Source organism: Hippocampus guttulatus, chromosome 16 (assembly GCF_054856545.1).
Source record: "Hippocampus guttulatus isolate MCC_2025c chromosome 16, RoL_Hgut_1.0, whole genome shotgun sequence".
In the NCBI taxonomy this organism is placed as follows: Eukaryota; Metazoa; Chordata; class Actinopteri; order Syngnathiformes; family Syngnathidae; genus Hippocampus; species Hippocampus guttulatus.
In genome coordinates, this window is record NC_141276.1 from 11715399 (window position 1) to 11724823 (window position 9425).

Sequence of the window (9425 nt, forward strand, 5' to 3'; positions counted from 1 at the left end):
AATTAATGCCAGTCGGAGCCGCTTCCTGACTCGTGTCTATTTTAATAGGTGAGCGTGAGGAGCCGCGCTGTCCCTCTGAACATCAACAAGCGCAAAAGGAAGCGACTATTAGCAAGATTGGACCTCTGGTGAGTGACTTGCGCACACAAATATTCGACTGTGCACTGTGTGCGTCTGTTTGTGGGATCCTCACATCTTGAGAAGGTGCAGTGGCGCCGAGGGGGGATTTCCACTCACCTGGCAGCTTAATGCCCCCCGGCACCTCCTGTGCAGCACAGTCGAGCGCGTGGCGCAGCACAGTACTTAAACCCACCTCCTCAGTTGCAGAGCCAAGTGAATCTCCATAGTTATCCATCATCACCTTCCACTTGCATGTCATAAAATCATTTGACATTTTGGCGTGGCTAAAATTCAGTTCTGCTCCGCTGGATTTTCTTTTCTTTGTGTGCCAGGAAAGGCAAACGTACTCTTTCATCGCCTGTCAGCACTCAGCGGGAATTTTATTTCTTGCTCTCGCACCCAAAGGGCTGCTTTTTTATATTCATTATTTCATCCAATGAGAGTGATGGCATTTTGTTTTGATCATTCATCGGATTTTACAAGTGCCATGCAGCCCAAACTTGGCGCTGTTGGGGATGGCGCACTAAAATTTCGTCTTTTAGTGCAAATCTGGATAAAAGTGCCAAAAGAGGATTTTTGTGTTTCCTCATCCATCTTTTGTCACTCTCAATGCAATGCTTGAGCCATAAACGTTGCGTCAAAGAGAGCAAGCCCTTTTCAGCGCTTTAGAATGAATTTGTAAAAGTAACACACACACACGTTGACACTGACCAATAAGTATAGATTTGTGAAAAAATAAGTTTACCAAATTTGGACATCCAGTAATCCTTCGTTTATCGCGGTTAATGGGGACCAAAACCACCCGCGATAAAATAAAATCCGCGACGATCCCCCCGTATAGGTACATGTGTATGAGTATAAAAAATATAAGGCCAAATTTAATGGTATACATGCATGTAGAAGTAAATTTTGTAGTAATTCACGTTACTTAATGCTGTATACTAATAGATTTAAACATGTATAGGTTAGGTTAGTGTATGAATAACAAAATACAGTAAACGTAATCATGTAGTACTGTATATGTTGCTCTATGTGACTCACTGTTGTTTTGCTGACTTTCGCTGCTTCTCGCGGACCTTTTGTGGACTTAAATTTAAAGAATTTTTTTTTATGAATATGTTTGGAAAAAATCCGCGATGAACTGAAGCCGCGATAAACGAACCGCGAAATAGCGAGGGATCACTGTACACTAGTTGGTTTCAGCCCAACTCCAGCGATTTATATAAAATAGGATTTACTGGAAACGACATGAAAATTATCATCGTATACTTGTAAGCTCTTCAGACTGCCTCCTGCCTTTGCATTGCTGCAAAATCCTGACGTTTGAAGAGGCTCAGTCGTATAGCCATTTCCCAGACTAGGCTCAGACCTTCACTGCAGCTACATGCTACGATGTAATGCTCAATATACATTCACCAGCCTGTTGCTCACTGAGCTACGCTTACACTCGTGCTCCGGGGGTTCATTAACCACAACGACGGCAGTAAAGTCCCGCGGCAGTGTTTGAAAATTGCCAGCGGTCATAAATTCCGTCGGTGTTACGGCACTAGCGCTTTACGGTATCGTTACACACTTATCGGGCGGTTGCTTCCGTGTAAAATGCCGAGCGGATCGTCGTCGTCTTCCCATCACGAACTACCAAGCCGCGCCGTCCTACGCAAATGGGTGTTAAGTGCATTTCTTTGTAAAACACAGAGGCAGCAGTTCTTCACACTGATACAGTTGAAACTGATAAGGCCCATTGGGTTCACCAGTCTTCGTACACGAGGCTAAATAATAGATGGAGTCACTGGCGTGTTACGTTCGGAAGAGATACTGGCACCATCTTGTCCACTGTCGGCTTGCGTTAATGACAAGACACACAAAGGCTTGTTCTTGCAAGCTGCGGGCGCACCGATGATTGCGCGTGAGGATCTCTTTTCATTGTACTGTATTGCTGTCAAGGAGGTTAAAATTTTAATTTGATTGCAAATCTGGTTCAAAATTCACATCGTCACGACATCAGTTTCGAAAATTGTGTTTGCCGAACTCCAACGACATGCGGATTGGCGGGGCTCACAAATTGCCAGTTAGAATCCGTTCGATGCCCGGGATAAAAACGTAAACAGATGACTTCTTTTGATGTTGATGATTGAACACGTCCATGGACGTGAAACACATGTCATTCTGAAGCTACTTTTATTTTCCAGCCGGCCTGGTTTTCCTACTCCTGCTCGTGGGTCGCATATCTGGTACGCTTTTGGCCCAAACCGCTGTCAACACCCAAGCTGAGAGTTTACTCGTTTGAGTCTAGGATAATTTTTGCATTCCTTTTGAAATTCAGACTATTCCCACGGGGTAGAAGCCCATCTCGTGTTTCTGCGGCATGAAGCGGTTTTGACACTCACACAAACTCAAGCTCTGCCTCGCTCCGCTGCCAGATATTCCAAGACAGTTGATACTATTACTCCCAACCCAACTCCTCAAGGGAAGGGCGACCAACAGGTTCCAGCCCCTCCCTGTTTTTTTTTTTCCGAATAGCGATAGCTTCTTCTTCTACAACATTCTGGATTCGACAGGCTGGAATGACAAAAACTTGGGAAACTCCAGCAAGTAGCGAGACAAAGTGATGTGGTCTTATTGCCCAGTAATTAGAGGCATCACACAATAGGCCGTATAAAAGAAGCACTTATAGAAATATGACGTCAAGCGCTGGTTTGCGGACTCTGCTTTAAAACCTCTTCAAGGCTGGCATACTTTTTATATTGCAAAAGGAAGTGACCGTCTTTGGATGAGAGGGAGAAAGCGTGGGAATTGCTCTATATTGTTCCAACGTTGAATTGACGCCATCTTCAAATCTAGATGAAGGTGATGTACAGGCAGCGTTTTATGTAAACCTTGAATGGTCTAACCCAGACGGTTATTCTTAGTCTCTTTACACCAAATGCCACCATTTTGACCAACATTATAAATGATAATGCAGTAATGTAGTAGGCATACAGTACGTGTTGTTCAGAATTAGTTTCCCCAAAAATATATCTTTAATATTATTGTAAGACACATGTAACATTATGCATATTTTGATTATCAACACTGCACGTATGTGTGCCCTGCGATTGGCTGGCAACCAGTTCAGGGTGTACCCCGCCTACTGCCCGAAGACTGCTGGGATAGGCTCCAGCACGCCCCGCGACCCTCCTGAGGAGAAGCAGTTTAGAAAATGAATGGATGGAAGCGCGTAGAAATTTGAAATGTCGAAAAAAACAGTTTAACGCCATATTTCTACAACCAAATGCTAGTCTAGTCAATTCAACTTAACCTTATTTGTAGAGCACTTTAAAAACAACTGCATGCAAATTGCTGTGCATCAACTACAAATCTGACAAATACAAAGACAGTTAAAACAATCATTTAGTGACATTAAAAACAGTAAATAAAATAAAACAATTTAGTCTCATACTGAGTCGAAAATCCCAAAAATAAACACATAAATCTGTTCTAAGATGCGTTTTAAAGATGTACAGGGAAGGGGCTTGCCAAACATTGAACGGAAAGGCATTCCAAAGGAAGGAACTAGCAATGGAGAAAAACCTTAATCCCCTCTGAGGCTCCGCTTAGTGCTTGCTACCTCAGTGCGTCTGGTCTGCTGACCTGAGGCGCCGGGCAGGTACGTACAGGTAAAGGAGCTCAGAGAGGGAAGGAGGTGTGGGGGAGCATTTCAAGATTTGAACATAAATAAAATAGTCTTAAAATGAACTGTAAAATGCACTAGGAGGAAGTGAAGGGAGGCCAGAATTGTTGCTTCCCTCCAACAAGTTCCATTTAGGAGGCAAGCAGCAGCATTTTGGACCAACAGGAGATGCTTGAGGGAGGACTGGCTGGCTCCAAAATAAAGTGTTTTTCAATAATCCACCTGGGCTGTAACAAAGGCGTGGATTGCTGTTCCTAAATACTGATGTGAAAGGATAGGCTTAACTTTAGCCTGCTGTCGTAGCCTGGATCTAACAGCAGCACCAATTTTTTTTGGTCTAATTTAAAATCACTGTCCAAATTAAAACCCCAATTCAATACTGTTGGCTTTAGATAAGAGGGCAGTGGGACCAAGTCAACAGGAAATGTACAAAGTACAAGGGCCACTGGGACCAAATACCATCCATCCATCCATTTTCCGAACCGCTTGATCCTCACTAGGGTCGCGGGGGGTGCTGGAGCCTATCCCAGCCGTCTTTGGGCAGTAGGCGGGGGACACCCTGAATCGGTTGCCAGCCAATCGCAGGGCACACAGAGACGAACAACCATCCACGCTCACATTCACACCTAGGGACAATTTTAGAGCGTTCAATCAGTCTGCCGTGAATGTTTTTGGAATGTGGGAGGAAACCGGAGTACCCGGAGAAAACCCACACAGGCCCGGGGAGAACATGCAAATTCCACACAGGGAGGCCGGAGCTGGAATTGAACCCGGTACCTCCGCACTGTGAAGTCGACGTGCTAACCACTGGACTACCGGGCCGCCCTACCAAATACCATAACATTAATTTTTTTTTCGTTGAAGTTCAAGAAATTTGGTGCCATCCAGGCTTTGATATCCTCTAGACCAGACAAAAGTGAGCTTAAAGAGAATATGTATTTTTTTTTTTCCTCACGGGACAAATCTGAGCGTCATCCGCAAAGCAGTGAAATGCAATACCTTGTTGTCTTCAGATTAATATAAAGATAGTACAATGAAAACAGCAGGAGCTCCCGAATTGAATCCTGTGGAGCGCCATTCGGCACAGGAGCTGAGTGGGACTCGGAGCAACCGAGCCTAACACAAAATGTCCTGCCCGTTAAATAGGATCCAAACCACTGTAGACCGCTTCTACGACATACTGCTACTATTACTCCCAAGTTCCTTCGTCTTTCCAAGTGTTTTCAGCAATTGTCTTCAAACATGTATTGGCTATTTAGAATCAAATTTCTGAATTCGCTTTGCAGGATCTTTAATTCCCGTGAGAAATTTTTTTTCGTCGGTCATATGACAAAATGATTGGTTGATGAATGTGAGGCCCACAGTGTAGTTTAGGTTTCAGTAACCCTATGACTCATCATTGTGCACGCATACGACCACTGTTCACTCGAATCACATTTGCCGCTTGACTCACTTGTCCCTCATAGAATCTTTTTTTTTCTCCATGAAAGTACAAAACAGCTGGCACAGTACAGTTTAACTTCCCGTTGTAATTGTAACCGTGACAACTATGCCGCAGCACTTTTAACCTGTGCGCTACTGTAGTTCAGTGATGATGATGATGATGAGTGGCTTTACTAGATTCACATTTGAGCCCTAGGAATGGTTGCTAAGTGATCGATCCGCTCGTCCGTCTCGTTAAATTGCAGAGATGGAAAGAATGTGGTTCCAAGTGCATGAGAGGGTGAAAGCATTGGTGACAGTGACACAATAAAGGTCGGGCGGGTTGCGGTTTTAAATCTGACGTCAGTGCAATCAACGTCTGAGAAGATGAAGAAGAAAAAAAAAGCAGCCTTTAATTATCTCATCTGAGTAAAAGCGTGGGATTGGCCGCCGCTAAACACTCGATACAGGAACAATAGGTCTCCACTCACACCTACACATGAAGAATGTATGATGACCTGCATGCAACGATTGCAGACGACCCGTCAGATTTGCAGTTACATGCCTCCGTGACTCCCCAAACAGGGCTGGGGGGCACAAAACTGTATGCCAAACTAATTGTGTCTTTTTTTTCTCTCTTTCTTGCTCCCTTTCACTCATTTGTGTCATGCACACACACACACACACATGCACACACACACACACAGAGGCCTAAACCCCCGCACCTCCACACCCTTCCCTACACACCCAAATGTGCATGAGAGCCAAACTGCGGATCCCTCTTTGGCCGCAAAAAAAAAAAAAAAGCCGCGGATTAGAAGATCAGACATTTCCCAAACGTTCTTCAGCCTGTGTGATGACATGATTGTCATTCCGCTTAACTCCCTTCAAACTCTTGCAAAGATTCATCCTGGGAAGTGGGAAGGTAAATAACAGTTTTTAGTTAAAATAAAAAGAAAGTGGTGCTCCTGCCCAGACTTGCTCTGTGGAAAGGCATTTTATTCTTTTTTTTTTTTTTTTTATTGCCAACATCAAACACGCATGAAAATCGCTGCAGTGCAGCTGGTTTCTATAGCGGTCGACGGAGGGCGGGCCATATTTTTGTTTATGAGTCGCATAGCTGTTTGCATCTATCTCCTCCTAGTTTGGACCCATCCCGTAAAGTTGGAGCAGATCGCGGCAAGCTCCTCTTTAGATTTAAATTGCTTCCATTCCCCAATGAGAGGTTCCTTCACTGATGTGGGTTCTACCACTGTTTAATACTTTTCAACGCTCACAATTTTTTTTATTCTTCTTCTTCTCCAGCCATCAACGTCTTTTGATGCAGTGATGTCCCCGTACAGCAGGAAGTGTGAGTGTTGTCGATGGATGCACCTGTATGAGGAATGCAGATACGCAGGGGGGGAGGGGACCGCATGAGGGTGCTTTCGTCCTGCACGTACATCCATCATTCTTATCGCTTTGCTCCCGTTTTTGAAGGCACATGAAAAGTTTGGGGAGGCTCCCGGCTTGTCGCCTTTGTAGCTTTTGTCTCCTCTTCTACCTGAGGGCCGCACCGTTGAGCATCTTACAAGCTGCGTGTGTGATGTGTGTGCATCGCTTCAAAAGGAGCCGCACTTCAAACACTGTGACGTGAGCATCGATTCATAGGAACATTCATTTTGAGTCAAAGACATCCTTTTCGGAATGTTTTTTTTTTACATTTGCATTTATACAGGACAGTTTAATCTATGAATTTCTAATTAATTTAGTTTTGTTTTGGCTCAAGACTAAATATCAAGACAGTGTTCTGAATTAAAACGTCAAAAAACTTAACCCAACATGATACTTGACTGCCCGCAGACTTTTCACATTTGATTGGTTGACAGTATGGCTTGTTTGATTAAGTGTGAAATCATTCGTGAAATCCTTCAAGGGCAACGCTAACTCGGCTGGTGGTCTGTGTCCATTTCCGACTAAATTCGAGCGCGCTTCGGTTCACTTGAGCTGAAACATAAGACCAAAGCCTTGGACCAATGTTAAAATGACAGCAAAAATCCTCAAATCTCTTTTTACCACGTGCCTTCTGAAAATATCGTGAGTCGAATTGCGTAATTCATTTTTAGGTTATTGCCATAACTTCATGAAAAAAACCCCCAACGTGCTTGCTAAAAAATTGGAAAGTCTAGCTGCGGCCCTTGCGCCACAAAAGGAGCGGTGCTTTCCGTGGCTGCTTTCAGGATCCTGTCACTGATCTTGCGGCTATTGCAAATGGTCAACAGCTTCTTCAGACCGTCATTGGAATATTCTACGCCCCCCCCCCCCCCGCCCCCCACACCCCCCCACCCTCCGCGCTTCTCTCTCTTCCAGCATTTTGTAATTTGCCATAATAGCTGACACGTGTACAAGGCATGTAGTGCGCCCGGAGCGAAAGGAGAACTTCATCCGAAGTGCAGAATGTGGAATGCGGCGGTGCAACACACCTGCGGGCCAGCTAGTTGATACAGCCTGTAGTGGAACGCACCACTTGGTCAGCCCGTGCATCCTCCTCCTTTGCTGCTACTGCTGAATATTTGTTTCTTTAGTCTGACTGTTTAGATCACCGGGCTGAAACTTGGCTGTATAACCCCAAAACAGAGCAATTAGCATCAGGGAGGAAAAAGCAAATAAAAGATGTGATGAATGCAAACGCTCCATTCTGACCTCATTCGGACTGCGCGTGCCAGCGAGGACATTCACTTCCAAGCCAGGATGGATTTACAATGGCTGTGCGTACTTTAAAAACGTATCATTAATCGAGGGCGGGGTTGGCCAATCCGCAGCTCGCGGGCCGCATGCGGCTCTTTGGCTGGCTCCATGCGGCTCCCGGGCTGTCGAAAACGCCTCGGCGATGACGCTGCCATTCAAACAACGGTGCTTAATACACAGAACGTACTACGTCAGCCTATCATCAATCCAGTTACTTGATTGACCTAGAGGGCAACCAATCAGAGGACTGAATCACCACTCAACGACGTTAAGTGCTAAGTGCTAAGCTAGTCAGTGAATTACCTCTGTTTTTAGGGCAGAGGTGCCCAATACGTCGATCGCGATCAGCCAAGAGCCAGCAGACTGGTCCCAAGTCGACCGCGTGCGGTGGGAGGAGGAAATGGGGGGGGGGGGGGGATTTGTGTGTTTGTGTCTTGAGGTTTTATTTGTGTTCGGACGATGCGGCTGTTGCTCGTCGTGGCGCGCATGCATATGTGCGCGAGTGCATGGTCGTGTGCGTGCGTGCGTGTGTGTGTGTGTGGGGCGGGGGGCTCTTTGCAGTAACACAGTAAATAATTTGGCTCTTAGTCTCTGACTGGTCGGCCACCCCTGTTCTAGGGTCACGTCGATGTCCGAGGAGACTTTTTGTTTGTGCTGATTCTTTCGCCTACCCTGCCACCCTCACGCGTTTAAAATCCCACTAAAAGAACTGCAATCACACTTGTTTTGAAGCTTAACTCTATACATTTTACAGTTTCCCTCAGGCTTTTTAAGGCCAAATCTGTCGAGATGGGGTAAAAAAAGAATCGCAATTAGAAATCCCAATAGAAGCTTGCCAGATTCATTTATCAGCGTGTGAAGAGAACTCAGCCTCAGGGCGGCGTGTGTTGTTTGTGCGTACACGCGCGTGTGTGTGTGCGCGCACTGTTCCTCAGATATCTATCTCCACTCTCTGGCCCCTCGTCCATTCACACGGTCATTCAGTCAGGTTCAAAGTCTGAGCATCTCTTTGCCAGAGGAAACTGGAAACCTGCTTGAGCTCTGCCGTGGGTCAAAGAGGGAGGTGGGGGCGGTGTGCTCATGCCCCCCCCCCCCCACATGCGCAAACTGCCGCACTCTCAACTATGATTGCTTTGAAAGTGCTGCGTTTGTCCCACCTCAAGTTCAGCCACATACTTATGTCACTGTTTGGATATTTGTCACTATTGTCATCTCAGTGCAGTGTTAAATCCTTGAAGTATTTAAAAAAAAAAAAGTCAGTCTAACGGGTGCAAAGAGACGTTGGGGGGTATTTGGAGACGATTACCAGTTAAGAGTCGATAAAAGTACGTCACTTCAGCTGTTGATTTACATGGCAATGACCTTTTGGAACCTGGAAAGCTCTCAAAAGTGTATTTGCTTTGCAACTGTTTTTCTTTAAAAATGTCAGGAAAAGCCTCCTAGAACATCTGAACATCATTTGGAGTTTATCAGCGGCACTTTAAAT

At 45.3% G+C, this 9425-nt stretch overlaps 1 long non-coding RNA gene across 2 annotated transcripts; it reads right to left on the bottom strand.

The window, feature by feature from the left end:
* Nucleotides 1-6292: 6292 nt before the first annotated feature.
* LOC147193162 (uncharacterized) lies at nt 6293-9346 on the bottom strand. Of its 2 annotated transcripts, none has more exons than XR_015103199.1 (3): nt 7895-9346; nt 7675-7809; nt 6293-6586 (listed from the first exon to the last, which is right to left on the bottom strand). It is a non-coding gene; the product is annotated as an uncharacterized LOC147193162 (long non-coding RNA). The 2 variants fall into 2 exon arrangements; XR_015103200.1 differs by having other exon boundaries at nt 6293-6755.
* Between the last annotated feature and the right edge of the window lie 79 nt (nt 9347-9425).